At 39.3% G+C, this 18,792-nt stretch overlaps 1 protein-coding gene across 3 annotated transcripts in view; it reads right to left on the bottom strand.

The window, feature by feature from the left end:
* Positions 1 to 83: 83 nt before the first annotated feature.
* Positions 84 to 18,792, bottom strand: part of LOC126236902 (maestro heat-like repeat-containing protein family member 1) — a 295,906-nt gene continuing 277,197 nt past the window's right edge. For all 3 annotated transcript variants that reach the window (XM_049946551.1, XM_049946549.1, XM_049946550.1), the window contains exon 30: positions 84 to 925. The gene's annotated coding sequence lies outside the window, so the exon portion shown is untranslated. The remainder of the gene's footprint in view (positions 926 to 18,792) is intronic.

An 18,792-nucleotide genomic window follows, 5' to 3' on the forward strand; every position in this document is an offset into this window, starting at 1 on the left:
TACCTACCTACCTACCTACCTACCTACCAACATACATACATACACATATATTAAGAATATATGAAATAATAACAAAGAGCATGTTCACTGATTTTTTGTAACATTTTATTACAGAATGTCTTTTTTACATAATAGCCAGCTTATATACCAACTGAAGCCAAATTGCAGTAAAGCAATTATGGAATTAATATTTTACTTTGTCTTTCCCATCAGTACTTGTTTGTGTTAATGAGGCATACAACATTTTATTGCTGACATCAAATACCTTTCTTCAAGAGGAGGGAGAATTAAAGGTTGCTGTGGTGGTGGTGGAGGAGGGATAAAAAATATTATAACATATAAAACAATTAATACTGTACAATTGTTTAGACATTAAAATATTAGGAAATAAACCTTTCAAAACACACAACAATTTGTAGACACTAAGTTAATAAGTCTATTTTATAGACAATTAAAACACAGATTTACACTTAAGACAATGCTACACTCCCAGTACCATCACCACTTTGACATGACTGACAAAAAACACACACACACACACACACACACACACACACACAGACAGAGTATGTGCAAATATCTGTAGGAATGTTTTCCCATATTTTACCTCTAGAGTTGCTTTATCAATTATGTACAATAAATTTGTGTGTTGATAAATGACTAGATTATTACACATCTGCCAATAATTTACATAACTGCTTTCTCTCAAATTTGCAACACAGAGTGGTATACTATTTAAGTTAAATTATTTTCATACAGAAAAATAACAACATATATTCAGTCTGTCATGTAGTTTGTACTCAGTTTCAAGATGACAAAGTGCTGTACGTTCCAGTACAACCAGTTGAGCAATACCGCCAGACACTATACTGTCTTGTCTTGATAGGAGACATGCTGTCCACTGGCTCTCCATTCTGAAGGACCCCTGTAACAACAGCACTGAGATGTTTGAAATCTTTTCTATCATAGAGCAGGAAGTGATCAAGTTAATTTAATAGAAGGATAGATCAACTACAAAATTACTTCCATATCTGACAAGCCAATAATGTGGAAATGTGCATATTCTGGAGAAGTGTAATGGTAATTGTTGGTGGATAAGAAGAGTCAGGCTACTAACTACCATGTAAAATGGAAAATGTGATGATGACACACAAAAACATCAAATGGATGGTAGGTTTATCAATTTCCTAATTGCCAGTAAGGTGAATCCAAGGTAAGTGGTAAGTGAAACTGTTGAAGCAGCTTGAGTTTTTATAAACAATAAGGAAAAACTGCTTCTTACATGTAGCATAGTTTAACAATATTATGAGAACGGAAGTTGCTACTCATAATATAGCACAAATGCTAGAAACATATATCATCATGGAGACATTACTAGCTTTTGTGCCAATACATATTCATTCTCTCTCTCTCTCTCTCTCTCTCTCGGAACCAGGTTTTATATTGTAAGAACTTTCCAGGGGTGCATGTGGACTGACCATAATCTATTGGTTAGGAACTGTAGATTAAAACTGAAGAAACTGCAGAAAGGTGGGAATTAAGGAGATGGGATCTGGATAAACTGAAAGAACCAGAGATTGTAGGGAGTTTCAGACAAAGCATTAGTGAATGATTGACAAGAATGGGGGAAAGAAATACAGTAGAAGAAGAATGGGTAGCTTTGAGAGATGAATTAGTAAAGACAGCAAAGGATCAAGTAGGTAAAAGGTTGAGGACTAGTAGGAATCCTTGGGTAAAAGAAGAGATACTGAACTTAATTGATGAAAGGAGAAAATATAAAAATGGAGTAAATGAAGTAGGCAAAAAGGAATACAAACGTCTCAAAAATGAGATCAACAGGAAGTGCAAAATGGCTAAGCAGGGATGGCTAGAGGGCAAATGTAGGGATGTAGATGCATATTTCACTAGGGGGTAAGATAGATACTGCCTACAGGAAAAAGAGACCTTTGGATAAAAGAGGACCATTTGTGTGAATATCAAAAGGTCAGATGGAAACCCAGTTCAAAGCAAAGAAGAGAAAGCAGAAATGTGGAAGAAGTATATAGAGGGTCTATACAAGAGCAGTGTACTTGAGGGTGATATTATGGAAATTGAAAAGGATATAGATGAAGATGAAATGGGAAATATGATACTGCGTGAAGAATTTGACATAGCAGTGAAAGACATAAGTCAAAACAAGGCCCCGGGAGTAGACATCATTCCATTAGAACTACTGATAGCTTTGGGAGAGCCAGCCCTGACAAAACTATACCATCTGGTGAGCAATATGTACGAGACAGGCAAAATACCATCAGACTTCAAGAAGAATACAATAATTCCAATCCCAAGGAAAGCAGGTGTTGACAGGTGTGAAAATTACCAAACTATCAGTTTAATAAGTCATGGCTGCAAAATACTAACATTAATTGTTTACAGATAAATGGAAAAACTGGTAGAAGCTGACCTCGGGGAAGATCAATTTGGATTCCATAGAAATGTTGGCACATGTGTGGCAATACTGACCCTACGACTTATCTTAGAAGATAGATTAAGGAAAGGCAAACCTACGTTTCTTACATTTGTAGACTCGGAGAAGGATTTTCACAATGTTGACTGGAACACTCTCTTTCAAATTCTGAAGGTGGCAGGGAGCGAAAGGTTATTTACAATTTGTGCAGAAACCAGATAGCAGTTATAAGAGTCAAGGGGCATGAAAGGGAAGCAGTGGTTAGGAAGGGGGTGACAGAGAGTTGTAGCCTATCCCCGATGTTATTCAATCCGCATATTGAGCAAGCAGTAAAGAAAACAAAAGAAAATTTGAAGTAGGAATTAAAATCCATGGAGAAGAAATAAAAACTTTTAGGTTTGCCGATGACATTGTATTTCTGACACAGACAGCAAAAGACCTGAAAGAGCAGTTGAACTGAATGTACAGCATCTTGAAAGGAGGACATGAGATGAACATCAACGAAAGCAAAACGAGGATATTGGAATGTAGTCGAATTAAATCAGGTGATGCTGAGAGAATTAGATTAGGAAATGAGAGATTTAAAGTAGTAAATGAGTTTTGCTATTTGGGGAGCAAAATATCTGTCGATGGTCGAAGTACAGAGGATATAAAATGTAGACTGGCAATGGTAAGGAATGTGTTTCTGAAGAAGAGAAATTTATTAACATCAAATATAGATTTAAGTGTCAGAAAGTCATTTCTGAAAGTATTTGTATGGAGCGTAGCCATGTATGGAAGTGAAACATGGGCGATAACTAGTTTAGACAAGAAGAGAATAGAAGCTTTAGAAATGTGGTGCTATAGAAGAATGCTGAAGATTAGATGGGTAGAGTACGTAACTAATGAGGAGGTTCTGAATAGAATTGGGGAGAAGTAAACTGCAAATACATGCAAAAAATACACAGCAAAGGGCAATGCGCTTTTGCTTACAGGTAGCCATTTGAGAAAAGATAGCTTATACTCTACACAATGTAATCATTTATATCCAAGTTTCTGGGTGAAAACAAAATGCCCAATGCCAGACAAGCTTAGACACTGCATGGCAGCAATTGTTTTGCTGTACTGATGTGGCATGTAACAAAGCTGATAACTGGATTGGAAGTTTGATTAATTTTTCAGAGCAAAACTGAAAATTGTTTTGTTGCCATCATTCCATATCAGCATGCTGTGATTTACAATTTACGTTAAAGACACATAAAAAAAAATAAAAACAAAATTAAAACGTAATAAGCAAGTTATGAAAAGTTTGATTATAGATGTAGGTAAATTAGATTAAATAAGTCTGCGTAACCTGCCGTTCCTTTTGCTTCATTCTATTGTGTTTTAATGAAGGACAGCAATGGTCAGAAAATTAAAGTTTTAAAGGGACTTGTTCTTTGTAATATAAAGGCAGCATGCAGACTGTTTAAAGAAAGTTCTCCTAATATGCCTGTCATTTGTTTCCAAATTTGCACAGTTGAGGCCTAAAAATTGTATTCTAGCAGCCCTACTGGTAGACATACTATGCATGTATGTGCTGTTCACCAAAACTTGAAACTTATGAACAAAAATGCATCGTTGAATTCAGCGGAAATACATATAAACATTGCCTTGCAAAGGTTCTCTGCAATCCACCATCAACAGATTGTCACTTGGGGGATTGTAATTCAAACTCTGGAAATCAGGAAATCAAGACCATACTCCAGCATTCCCTCGCCTGTGCATTATCATATAGATACTTCACAAATCTTGAGTCAGAAAATGGGGCTGTTTGCAGCAAGAAAAGTAACAATACAGACCGTGCAATGATGTATGGAGCTCTTGAACATAACTGCATCTTCTTTCAATGTGGCAGCAGAGAGAGCATTCCTGCTAATAACAGCAAGATTAGTCACACAAGTGGCAACATGTTGATCTCAGTTCCGTGATGGCTATATCTGTGTAAAGCTCCAAGGAGACTGAGCGTTGCCAGGTTGCACCTGTCACAGTGGTATGGGCCCAACATTTGCTGTGATAGTATTGGATGCCAGTGTATACACAATAAGTTTCTGACATGTGGCAGTGCCCTTAACTTCGAGGTCTCTGTGGCTTTACCTCTGAACCATATAACTGAAGACTGCACATTGCCCACTCTTTCCTGACCACCATACACAAAGAGGTTGTTCAACTGTTGCACCACTGGCCAATACTTTCTACAGATCTCTTACCCACTGGAAATATCTTTTCATAGGTTGATGAATGGCTGGCACATCTCCACTCACCAACCACTGTGTTTGCTGTACTCTAGCATGGAGTTGAAACAGAATGCAACCACACCTGTCATCTGAGATCAGTTAAACTCGATGCCGAGCCAGGTTAGAGTCGTCGTTGCTGCTACAGGTGGCTGTTCTATGTACTACATTTCACCCCTTGTGTATTCCAAAATAATCTACATATTTAATGATGTGTTCTTTTTAGTATACTGTATATGCACAATAAGTAATATTTCATTATTTGTGCTGCTTCTTGGCACTGCAATTTTAATACCCAACAGTATACATATATTTTCCTATCATTCTGCCATCATTAAAGGAGGCTTTACTCTTCAAACAATTGATTGGGTTACTTACAGTTTCATAAGTGGAGGTCACAACAAGGCATCCTGCATAATAATACTAAATGACTTCTCCAAGTACTGCTTGGAACAAATAGTTTAGAAACTATTTGTTCCAAGCAATAATATATTAGATCTAACAGCAACTTGACCTTTCTGAGAATTTCCATATCAAACCAGGTATCAGTAATCCTGAGAGGCAATTGGAGCAACAATGATTACTAAAGTACAAAGGACACCTAAAACAAGTAGAAAGGCTTACATGAACAGTAAGCTGGATAAAGAGGCAGTCTGGTCAAATTTCAAAGATGATCTCTTCAACATTTACTTCTGGGTTGGAGCATGTAGAATAAGTGTGGCTCAAGGTTAAAAAGAAAACTGAGCAAGCACTGGTTAGACATGTACTTAGTAAAGCAGTTCATGATGGAAAGAAACCTCCATAGTATGCAGTCACCATGAAGAAACTTCTGAATAAACAGTGATTACTGTGCAACAGGTGTAAAACAAAACATAAGGCTATGGATAGAGTGGTACTGGGTGAAATAGTTTTGGCTGCCGAAAGCAAAATATACTCAGCCTCCAGTGACTACCATAGCAGAATCTTATTGAAAGTCATACAACCCAAAGAAACTTGGGTTTTATGTAAAAGCTGTCAGTGGCACAAAAGTTAAGTGCCCTGGTAGTCATGGGCGACTCTGAGGTTAAGAGATTACACAGTGAAGCCATCAGCCCTCAGTCAAGAGATAGTTCATCTTGAGTTAGTGATGTCAGCCAGAAATGTGATTGAATTATGGAAGTATGCAGGAAGGGTAAAATCATGGCACTAGAATCAAATTTGATACAAGAGCTGAGAAATACTTTAATCCTGTGGTGTATCATTTCCACTGCATTGGGCTGGTTTTAATGGTCACTTCTTTGACATTTTCAGTCATGAGATTGCAAATACATGCAGGGCACAGCACCAGCAGGGACTGCCTATGCTATTGGACTGCGTGTGTTTGCCGCCTCAGGACTGACTGAAAACGCCAAAGAAGCAACCATTGACAGGCGTCCACAGCAGTTTACAGGGCATCCCACAGGGGTAATAAGAAGTGAAATTATATAGGTCAGGCCAACACATTTGTCAGGGCAGATGAGATGTCTACCATGGCTCATCTGTAGCAAAAGAAGCCCCACCCACATCTGACCCCCACCATCCCATTTAAGAGTGAAGATAGTAACTGAGTAAAAAATTCCTTCTAGCTAGGGAGATACCACCCTGCTGCTGCTGCTGCTGCTCGTGCTTCTGCTTCGAAAGTTATTTGGAATATTATTCTTGAGAACAAATAGCACTTTTACGGAGAAACAGTTAAACTGTCCATGAGTCATCTGTCAATATCAGAGGCAAAGAATCCAGAAGCTCACACGGAGAGCCAGAAGGCAGTGGCATTCCACCAGGATTAGAGTGACTGACTGTAAGGTTATGCAACCAAAATGTGGAGGTAGTGCTTAAAGTAACTACAAGTTAATCTTGTATGACCAATGTGGAGGCGGCATAGGACGCTAAATTCAATGTGGGAGGAACACAAGGCTGAGCACCATGCAGCAGTAGTCTCTTTGATATTGTAGAAGGTCAAAATCCAACTAGATGATGATCCATCTCCAAGTGAGGAGAGGTCTTATTTGCACACACAAATCCACACCTGGGATCATCAAAGCAAATGCAGGGAGAGTAATAACTTCCCTAACCAATCAGTTGGCGAGTTCAATCTTTAGGATACCCATGACACAACTGAAAAAGCAGGTCAGAAAGGAGGTCATGAACAGCAGATATCATAAGGTGACAAGAGTAACACTCATCAGTAGCTTGAGTCATTACAAATTAAAACATGGTCAAGGGAGGTCTGTTTGATAAAATTTAGGTCTCTGTTAATGGCCATCAGCTCTGCTATAAAAACACTACATGTTTCTGGCCACAAATGTTGTTCCTGGATGGTGGAAGATATATAAGCATATGTTATTCTAGCCATGATTTTAAGCCATTAGCACAGATGATGGTAGCATCCTGATATTTCTGAAGAACTGAGAGGAATGGATGCCAAAAGGTTATAGGAGCAGCTGAAACTTAAGGTCATTGAAATACAAGGTGCACAACTTTGCTTCTGCCGTTTGCTGATAGGTGGCGACAATGGTAAATAGCGGTCGAAAGATACAGATCACAGACGACGTCAGGCAGTTAGCTTGGACGTCAGTCAACATAACCTCATTCAAACATTAGTCGATTTGTGTCTGCATCATAAAGTTGTTCTTGATTGAAAATTTCAGTTTACGAGCCTAATTCTCATCATTTCTGGGAGGTGTTACTGTTTTGTTTCAATATGAAGAAAACAGCAGTTGAGTCTCATCAAATGCTCTCATGTACATATGGTAAGGATGCTATTAGTGAAAGAACTTGTTGTGAGTGGTTTCAACGCTTCAAGAACGGTGATTTTAACGTCATAGACCAATGTTTTCGAAGATGCAGAATTGGAGACATTGCTGAGTCAAGACTCATGTCAAACTCAAGAAGAATTGACATGATTAGTGGGAGTGGCACAGCAAGCAATTTCAAAATGTCTCAAGGCTATGAGCACGATCCAGAAAGAAGGAACTTGGGACCCATGTGAGCTGAAACCAAGAGACATCGAACAGCGTTTATGTGTTTGTGAACAGTTGCCTCAGAGGTAAAAACAGAAGGGATTTCTGTATCGCACTGTGACCAGGGACAAAAAATGCAAAAAATCATGGGGATAGCCCGACCATGCTTGACAGCCAAATCGAATATTCACGGCTCCAAGATCATGCTCTGCATTTGGTGGGACCAGCTCGGCGTCGTGTACTATGAGGTGTTAAAACCAAGTGAAACAACCACAGGTGCTCATTATCGAATGCAATTAATGTGTTTGAGCAAAGCATTAAAAGCCAAATGGCTGCAATACAGCGAGAGGCATGATAAAGTGATTTTCCAGCACGACAATGCTCAACCCCACATTCCAAAAGAAGTCAAAACATACTTGGAAATGTTCAAATAGGAAGTCCTAACCCACCCGCCATATTCTGAAGACGTTGTTCCCTCTGACTATCACCTGTTTAGATCAATGGCACATGGTCTGGCTGACCAACACTTCTGATCTCTTGCAGAAGTCACAAATTGGATCGATTCGTGGATCACTTCAAAAGATGAATAATTTTTTTGACGCAGGATTCATACACTGCCCGAAAGATGGGAGAAAGTAGTGGCCAGCGATAGAAAATACTTTGAATGATACACGTGTAACCAATTTGTTTCATTAAAGCATCAAATGCTGGGGAAGAAACAGCGGAAGCAAAGTTGTACACCTTGTACATTGATCCTAATTCATGGTCTTTGTAATAACCATAGTGGTGTGTGAGAAAACATGGGGAACACACTTCAAGGGGTTACGCAGGAGCCCCCACAGATGACTTCGAGGTGTACAAACCTGTAATCCTCTCCGAGGGTGTGTGACAAGGAGTCGCTGCAAAAAGGGTTTCATAAGTTGGATAATTAGTAAACTGTCGGATGATGATTGCATATGCGAGGAAGACGTGGTACTGTTGGAAATGAAGAGGGAAGATCCCCACTTCGGCATGGAGATTGTTTATGAAACTAGCCTGTAAGACACCATTGGCCACTCTTATGCCATTATGATGGACTAGTTTCAATAATTTAGAAGAGATCAGGGTATGTTAAATATGCAGGAGAACAGTGCGATCTGCACCCCAAGAGATGTGGACAAAGCAGTAAAGAGGGTAAGTTGTGACTGTGCAACTACGTCCAAGTGCTGCATACCCTGGTAGAGTCCTGGAGTTAGGATGGACAATGATATGATGACACAAAGTCATGACTCACTTTTTCACTGGAGAAAATTGGAAGCCATGAGAAAGGGCACAAGAGGACACCCTTCAGAGTGGTACTTTGGAGCTGTCGTGCAGTGTAATTCAGCATGATGGGGGTAAAGGATAGGGAGATTTCCTCAACTTGTCTGTTATGCATTTGAAAGGTGGCTGAATAAGAATTAGACATTAATGCTGTTGAAAAGTTTCTTCACAGTGTCTCCCATTTTCAGTTTAGGAGAATTAAAGAAACACATGAGGAGTTAAGGAGAGCAGTTGAAAAACTACATCAATGTCTACTTGTACTCTACATGTGCACTCAAGCTCCACAAACCACCATGGAGTGCATGGCGCAGGGTACATTCCACTGTACCAGTTATTAGGGCTTATTTTCTGTTCCAGTCCTGCATGGAGCACGGGAAGAACGACTGTTTAAATGTATCTGTGCATGCTGTAATTAATCTAACCATGTCCTCATGATTCCTACAGGGGTGACATGTAAGAGGTTCTAGTATTTATTTCTGGAATCATCATTGAAAGTTGTTTCTTGAAACTTTGAAAGTAGGTTGTCTCGGGACAGTCTGCATCTGTCTTCATGTGTCTAAGAGTTCAGTTTCTTCAGATTCTTTGCAACACTCCGATGGATAAAAAAAAAAACCTGTGAACACTGACATTGTCCTTCTGTGTACATAGTCAAAATTCCCTGTTAGTCCTATTTGGTATAGGTCCTGTACACTTGATCAATATTCTAAGACGGATTGCGGGAGTGATTTGTACGTAACCTCCTTTGTAGACTGACTGCATTTCCCTAATATTTTACCAATGAGCCGAATGCTGCCATCTACTATACCTATGACTGAGACTATGTGGTCATCCCACATCATATCCTATCCATACAAATTGTTACACCCACATATTTATTTAAGTTGACCAATTCCAATAGTGACTAGTTGATACTGTCGTAACAGGATTTCACAATTCTGAACATGTAAAGCAATTTGTCACTCTTCGCACTCTTTCAAATCTTATCAAGATATGACTGAAAATTTGTGCACCTTTTTTCATACAATATTCATTATAAATAACTGCATCATTTGCAAAATGTCTGAGGTCATTCTTAAAGTAGTTTGCAGGGTCATTCACATACAACCAAACAGCAAGGGTACTAGAAAACTTCTCTGAGACACACAAAGTTACTTCTACATCTGCTGATGACTCTCCATCCAAGATAACCTGCTCCTTATACAAAAAAGAAAACTTCTCAATCCAGTCACAAAATTTCATTTGATACCACATATAATTGTACTTTACATAAGAAGCAGGAGTGTATGCATGCACTACTACTCAAGTACTCTTCATCCTGTCATTTACTTAACCTACAAATTAGTTTGAATGGTTATTCCATGTTGTATCTCTATACACTGTTACTCCCAAATATTTGTATGATATAACTAATTATAATTGTGATTAATCAATCTTATAGCCAAAGTACACCACATTATTACACTCTGTGAAGCGTAAAACTGTATATATAGGAATAGCTGCAGTTTATACTGAATGGAATTTACTCACAGGTAACAGTATCAACTGTGAAAAACATGAGACTGCACCAAATGTCTCCCACCAAGTCACTGATGCACAAGATGAACAGGGATGGTCCTATTGCATTCCCCCAAGGAAAAGCAGATCTCTCTTCTGTGTACAGATGACTCCATCTACACTAAAATCCTGTGTCCTTCCTGTTAGAAAGCTTTTTATATTGTAATATACCTGGTTAGGTAACCAATAGGACTTTATTTCTTAAAAAGACATTAATGTATTGAATCAAAAACTTTTTGAATCTCTAGAAAAACTAAATCAATTTGGTTTCCTCAATCCATTGCACTGGGGATACCTTGAGATGAAGACAAGATGAGATACGAAGGTCTGTTTTCAAAAACCATGCTGTTATCCATGTATATGGTTATTTTGTTCCAAAAAGATCATTATGTTCTAGTACTTTACAACACACAGTTACAACTGATACAGAATGCTAGTTCTGTGGATCAGTTCTACTTCTCTCTTTTTTTAGAAATCTTCATTAAATTATGGTTAAATGTAGTGCTACTTCAACCACAAATTCTGCATAGAACTTGATAGGGAGAACATTGAATCTTACGGACTTACTTAGTTTCAATAATGTTAGCTACTTTCTATAATTACTGGTACTGATTAGTATGTTACTCACATTAGCATCAGTGTGCCACTGGATTATGACAAAAGGTCCTGCAACTTCCTTTGTAAAGGAACATTTGTTTTGCTACTTTCTATTTTGGTTCCTGTCTTTTCCACAAGTGTCTGAACACTTATCTTTGTGTCATTTATAGCTTTAATATATGACTAAAATTCATTGAAATTTTGGACATGTAATGTGATAATACCTTGCTTCAAGTCATTAACCACTCTCCACTCGGCATTGTGTGTGAAGGTTGGAGAACATATTGAAAAATCAGTTAGAGAATAACCATTCAGCAGTATGGATGTACATGCGGTGAGACTTTTAACAGCATGTCCCTGAGGCAGGTAGTTACTGAGTACCAAACAAAACTACACTGAAGTGCCAAAGAAACTGGTATAGGCATGCCTATTCAAATACAGATATATGTAAACAGGCAGAATATGGCACTGTGGTCGTCAACGCCTATACAAGACAAGTGTCTGGCACAGCTGTTAGATTGGTTACTGCTGCTACAATGGCAGGTTATCAAGATTTAAGTGAGTCTAAACATGGTGTTATAGTTGGTGTATGAGCGAAGGGACACAGCATCTCTGAGGTTGGAATGAAGTGAGGATTTTCCTGTACGACAATTTCACAAATATACCGTGAATATCAGGAATCCGGTAAAACATCGAATTTTTGACATTGCTGCAGCTGTAAAAAGATCCTGCATAAAAAGGATCAACGATGACTAAAGAGAATTGTTCAACATGACAGATGTGAACCCTTCTCCAAATTGCTGCAGACTTCGATGCTGGGCCATCAACAAGAGTCAGAGTGTCAGTGTGCAAACCATTCAATGAAACAACATTGATATGGGCTTTTGGAGCTGAAGGCCCATTCAATGTACTCTTGATGGCTGCATGACACAAAGCTTTACACCTCACCTGGGCCCATCAACAATGACATTGAACTGTTGATGACTGGAAACATGTTGCCTGGTCTGACGAGCCTCATTTCAAATTGCATCGAGTAGATGGAGGTGTACAGGTATGGAGACTACCTCATGAATCCATGGACGCTCCATGTCAGCAGGGCACTGTTCAAGCTGATGAAGGCTCTATAGTGGTGTGGGGCATGTGCAGTTACAGTGATATGGGACCCCTGATATGTCTAGATGCGACTCAGAAAGGTGACATGTACTTAAGCATCGTGTCTGATTACCTATATCCAATCATGTCCATTGCGCATTCCAATGGACTTGGGCAATTCTAGCAAGACAATGCGACATCCCACATGTCCAGAATTGCTATAGAGTGGCTCCAGGAACACTCTTCTGAATTTAAACGCTTTTGCTGGCCACCAAACTCCCCAAACATGAACATTATTGAGCATATCTGGAATGCCTTGCAATGCGCTGTTCAGAAGAGATCTCCACCACCTCATACTCTTACGGATTTATGGACAGCTCTGCAGGACTCATGGTGTCAGTTCCCCCACAGCACTACTTCAGACATTAGTCGAGTCCATGCCACGTTGTGCTGAAGCACGTCTGTGCACTCACGGGGGCCCTATATGATAGTAGGCAGGTGTGCCAGTTTCTTTGGCTCTTCAGTGTATGTGCGTTAAAATCTTTAGACAGGAGGAGTGTATGGGATTAGCTGCACAATCAAGTCTGAGAGAACCTCTTTGTCTAATCTGTCAAACTACTTGAGCAGAAAGGGAGAGCTCTCAGACTTTCTGTCAAAGTGGAAGAGCTTGCAGTTGGGGGACAGGTTGTTTCTTGAAGTATTTGCTGATTCCCTCAGGGAGACATTGGCATCCAGATGAATATTTATCATATTATACAACTACAACTTAGGTCAAAGCTTGGATGGCTGTGCACATGGCCATTTAGGTGTGTTCTGTGCTACTATGAATCCAGCCAGTCCTACCACTGGCCTGTTTTAACACCATCACAGGCAAGGCCACATATGAAACCACCCATCTTAATCAATGTAACTGCAAGAAATTTTAAATTTTATGTGGGCATTGTCTGAAACTTACAGTGTCCACGAATGAAAACATGAAACTGTAGCTATGAACCAGTTTTACTCCCCAGTGGCAGTGCATGCTGGTCAGCAGAACATAAATAGTTTCAGAGCTATTCACAACCTTGTACTACCACTTGAACTTCCTAATGACACTCACTTCCTGTTACTGAATTAAAAGCTGATACAGGGTTATTACAAATGATTGAAGCGATTTCACAGCTCTACAATAACTTTATTATTTGAGATATTTTCACAATGCTTTGCACACACATACAAAAACTCAAAAAGTTTTTTTAGGCATTCACAAATGTTCGATATGTGCCCCTTTAGTGATTCGGCAGACATAAAGCCAATAATCAAGTTCCTCCCACACACGGCGCAGCATGTCCCCATCAATGAGTTCGAAAGCATCGTTGATGTGAGCTCGCAGTTCTGGCACGTTTCTTGGTAGAGGAGGTTTAAACACAGAATCTTTCACATAACCCCACAGAAAGAAATTGCATGGGGTTAAGTCGGGAGAGCGTGGAGGCCATGACATGAATTGCTGATCGTGATCTCCACCACAACCGATCCATCGGTTTTCCAATCTCCTGTTTAAGAAATGCCGAACATCATGATGGAAGTCCGGTGGAGCACCATCCTGTTGAAAGATGAAGTCGGCGCTGTCGGTCTCCAGTTGTGGCATGAGCCAATTTTCCAGCATGTCCAGATACACGTGTCCTGTAACGTTTTTTCGCAGAAGAAAAAGGGGCCGTAAACTTTAAACCGTGAGATTGCACAAAACACGTTAACTTTTGGTGTATTGCGAATTTGCTGCACGAATGTGTGAGGATTCTCTACCGCCCAGATTCGCACATTGTGTCTGTTCACTTCACCATTAAGAAAAAATGTTGCTTCATCACTGAAAACAAGTTTCGCACTGAACGCATCCTCTTCAATGAGCTGTTGCAATCGCGCCGAAAATTCAAAGCGTTTGACTTTGTCATCGGGTGTCAGGGCTTGTAGCAATTGTAAACGGTAAGGCTTCTGCTTTAGCCTTTTCTGTAAGATTTTCCAAACCGTCGGCTGTGGTACGTTTAGCTCCCTGTTTGCTTTATTCGCCGACTTCCGCGGGCTACACGTGAAACTTGCCCGCATGCGTTCAACCGTTTCTTCGCTCACTGCAGGCCGACCTCTTTATTTCCCCTTACAGAGGCATCCAGAAGCTTTAAACTGCGCATACCATCGCCGAATGGAGTTAGCAGTCGGTGGATCTTTGTTGAACTTCGTCCTGAAGTGTCGTTGCACTGTTATGACTGACTGATGTGAGTGCATTTAAGCACGACATACGCTTTCTCGGCTCCTGTCGCCATTTTGTCTCACTGCGCTCTCGAGCGGTCTGGCGGCAGAAACCTGAAGTGCGGCTTCAGCCGAACAAAACTTTATGAGTTATTCTACGTATCTGTAGCGTGTCGTGACCATATGTTAATGAATGGAGCTACAGTGAATTTATGAAATCGCTTCAATCATTTGTAATAGCCCTGTATATTATGTGCAGATGTGGACTGTCCTGCAACAAAGCTTATAGTGTCACAAACTTTCTGACGTCAACACTGATTATCCCATCTAATTCTGCCCTTTCACATCCCATTTCTTATCTACTATTTCATCCTCTACTATCTCATACTTCTCTGTTCTACCTTGTTGCACACCACATTTTTTATCACTGTATTAATTTGACATGTTAAAACACTACATTATGAAGGAACTCAAAGGCATTTCTGATACTTACTTCACTGGTGAATGACCAATAAGTGGTCCAAATTGTTATAAAAGTAAACTTCAATAGAAGAGTGTGAATATGGCAGCTGCTGATGAAACTCTACGACAAGGTGAGCTGTTACATCCTTTTTGCCACTTGTGGCTTGATATTTTCGCCAAGTACTAAAAATTGATATTTAATGCAAAAGCAACCTGCAAGATGTAAATGAGGATTCAGGCAGAAGTTATCAATATGAGCAACCTACTTGTGCTGATTTTATAGATTTTCAATTCAGCTATTCAAATATTTTTGAAGGAAAAAAAAAAAAAAAAAAAAAAAAACCTGTAAGAACAGCAGCTGTGAGATAAGATTTAAAATCTCAGCTTATTAAGGCACATCAGTAATAGTATCAGAACTCTAATTTGATTCACAGAGAAAATAGAGAGATAACTGGAAAGAGAATGAAGTAAGAAGACTAACTGATAATTTACGTTACCATAGAACAGATTTTTAGACCCCAGTGGGGTGGAGGAGGAATATGCCTCAGCTGAAACATCTTAAGTTTGCAAGTGACACTGTTATGAAACTTTCCAGAATGAATCTGCATTCTGCAGTGGGCTGTGTACTAATCTGAAGCTTCCTGGTGGATTAAAACTGTGTATCAGACTGGGACTCTAACTTCGGTTAGGTTCTAGGTTTGAATCCTGGTCCTGCACATTTTTTAATCCGCGGTCCTGCACATTATTTTAATCCATCAGGAAGTTTTATTAATGACACTTGTTTAATTACTGAGAGTTACGGAAAGAACGACTTTTTAGTTGAGCTGGAGATGCACGCTACTATTTGTTGTGAAAATAATGTATTGTCTGCCACAGTTACAACACAATTTGAAACAAAATGTCTGGTCTTGGCTGGCATCAGCCATCCTCAATTCTACAAGATAAATAAGTTTAAAAATTAAAGATGACCTAGCTAGATTATGTCAAAATTTAAAAAAAATTAACTGACGAAAAGTTGTGATTTCAGACAAGTGGGGGGTTAGCAAATTAGGAGTGATAAGAATCACTGATCTAATTATCCCAGTGCTGTCTCAGTCACCATTAACAAGGAAACATCGCCAACTTAAGATCATATTTTACGGAGAAAAAGGCACACATACAAGGTATCTGCTCCAGAAATTAGCCCCTCTTGAAAATTTGGACCATTCTGACAGTACACATTTATGACCTTCTGAAAGTACAGCTTTTAAGGCTTCGCAAGCACTGGTGGTTTATCACTCACCCTGCCCCACTGCAGCCGCCTAATGCCTCAGCACCAAGTACTGTACAGTGGAGACAACCAGAGCCCTCCTAAATGTGGCATGTTGACTGTGTGTGAAGATTTATTTTATTTATTTAGCGTATGGCTCATAACATCACAGTAAAAATTACAGAAAAAACACGATTTTAAAAAAAAATCACATATGTATAAACAGAACAATAAATAACAGTTTGTATATAGGGACACCACCAATTGTAAATTTACACTCACAGAAGAGCCATCACAAACGTACGTCCAGCTTAGATAATATATAGTCGATTGCCTCTTGGGTCGCCATTAGGAAATCCTGTGGGTCACCCTCATATGCCCTTAGTTGGCATTCCTGCATGATGTGTTTGACCGTCTGTCTCTCAGCGCCACAGTCACAAGCGGCCGAAGGAAGTTTACCCCATCTGTGTAAGGAGTCGGCGCATCTCCCAGAGTTGGTTCTGATGCGATTTAGAGTTGACCAAACTTTGCGAGGGCAATCAAATCCTTTTGGTTTACTAAAGATGCATGGCATACTGTGGCAGTTTACTGCTGTTCTGCTCTTCCATTCCTCTTTCCATTGGTCATTTATTTTAAAGTTGGTTTGGTGCAGCGCCTGTGTGGTCTTTAGTGGAGGATGCCTGGACTGGAGTCGGTTTCCTTGGATGTCATGAGTATCTTCATGGATTTGTAATTGAGGGTTGGTCATGACTTTTTGAAATTCTCTAACCAGAGCGTGTTCTCGGCGCAGGTTAGGAGGGGCTATGTTACTGAGAACAGGCAGCCACACTGTAGAAGTTGGCCCGATTGTGCCTGATATAATACGCATTTTTGCATTAAGTTGGCTATCTACCATGTGTGTGTGTTTGCTGTTGAACCACACTGGGGCACAGTATTCTGCCACTGGATACACCAAGCCAAGTGCGGATGTTCTTAAGATAGATGCTGTGGAGCCCCAAGTGGTGCCACAGAGCTTCTGCAATATGTTTTTGCGTGTTTTAAGTTTCGCTGCAGTTTTCGTCAAGTGTTCTTTGAATGTTAGTGTCCTATATAAGGTAACCCCAAGATACTCTGGGTGTTTGTATATGAAGAGAAGAGAAGGGACAAGGGGGAAGGGTCGAAGTCTTGTACGAGACAGTAAGTAATAGGAATGTGTAATATGTCAACTTCACACACATGCACATTCAATATTATATTAACAACAACCTTGTAATAATATTCTGCAGCTACATATACATCTCAAAATGTAAATAAATAAACCTAAGCAACTGGACAATTATTATAAGATTAACTTAATGATTTATGATTAAAAGCTTAATAATGCAAAACATGCTAAAGATTTGCATATCTCCTGCAAATGTACATCACTTTAATAATGCTAGTTCTAATACCAAGGAAAATAATACACAACAGTGATGTTAATAAGTAAACGGAACTTCTCTAACTGTTTAATGACACACTAACTCCATTTCATTCATTTACACTTGCTCAGTGTATACGCGGACAAGAGGAAAAAATCCCCGAATTTTCCTGGATTTCCCGGTTAAAAATACACTTTCTCCCATGTGAAAATACATTTTTTCCATGTTAAGTGACAGTATACTTTCCCTCAAAAGTATATAAATTATCACTCCTTTGAATGGTTATGGTTTTGTACACTGGTGTAGAATTTCACAGCACTTTAGAAAATGAAACTCAGGGGAAAAACACGTTAAGGAAAGATCTTTGATGTACAGCAACATGTACATTGCATATTTTCATATTACAAAAGTATAAATTCGAATTCCACCAAACACCGCACGTTACTTTCCGAAGCATTGAAATCTAGATTGCAATGTGCTTTTGTAAGCCAGTCATAGCTCATGTCACACGATCTCGCTAGTCGATGACAGAGGATATTCAGAGCATAGGACATGTGATGTAAGTCAGCCAACAGCAACATCACTGTTAAGTAGCGTGAACACACAAACAGGAAAAGCACAAGAAGCAACACTTTCACATATAGTGTTGATCTTTTTTGTGCATTTTACACTTTAAGATAGATCACACAAATGTGTCAGCAAAATTTTTAACGATGACGTAAATGTCTGATCTTCTGGACTTGAAATTCTTCTATATGGATGTAATCAGAGTGTCGACTACATTCTTGCATATAGTTCATCTTGTGTGAAAGGAAATTTACTTTGAAAGTAATGCTTTTCAAACAACTATTTGCAACATTTTGCCGCGACATGTTAGAAACAGGTTCATTTCAGCAGTTGTCAGAGAGGTCCAGATAACAGGTATCACTGCGCTTGCACAGCTATGACAATGCAGGAAGCCCTTATGTTCCTAAGAGTAAAACATTAAAAGATCTTACATTATGCCATAAAATAAACAAGACATCAGAGGATACTCCAAGAGCATCGGTACTTCATGAACCATATTAAAATGCATAATTCAGCTTAAAGTGCTCATTCATGTGTCTAGATTCGGATGTAAATTTTCTTGGAGTACCAGTACTGTATTATCTCATGTTTGATTCTTTATTATGGCATATTGCCACATGTGATAGAAGATGAAAACATGCACTTGAACTGCACCAAACAGTTGAAACTTGCC

This window comes from Schistocerca nitens, chromosome 2 (genome assembly GCF_023898315.1).
Source record: "Schistocerca nitens isolate TAMUIC-IGC-003100 chromosome 2, iqSchNite1.1, whole genome shotgun sequence".
Taxonomy (NCBI): domain Eukaryota; kingdom Metazoa; phylum Arthropoda; class Insecta; order Orthoptera; family Acrididae; genus Schistocerca; species Schistocerca nitens.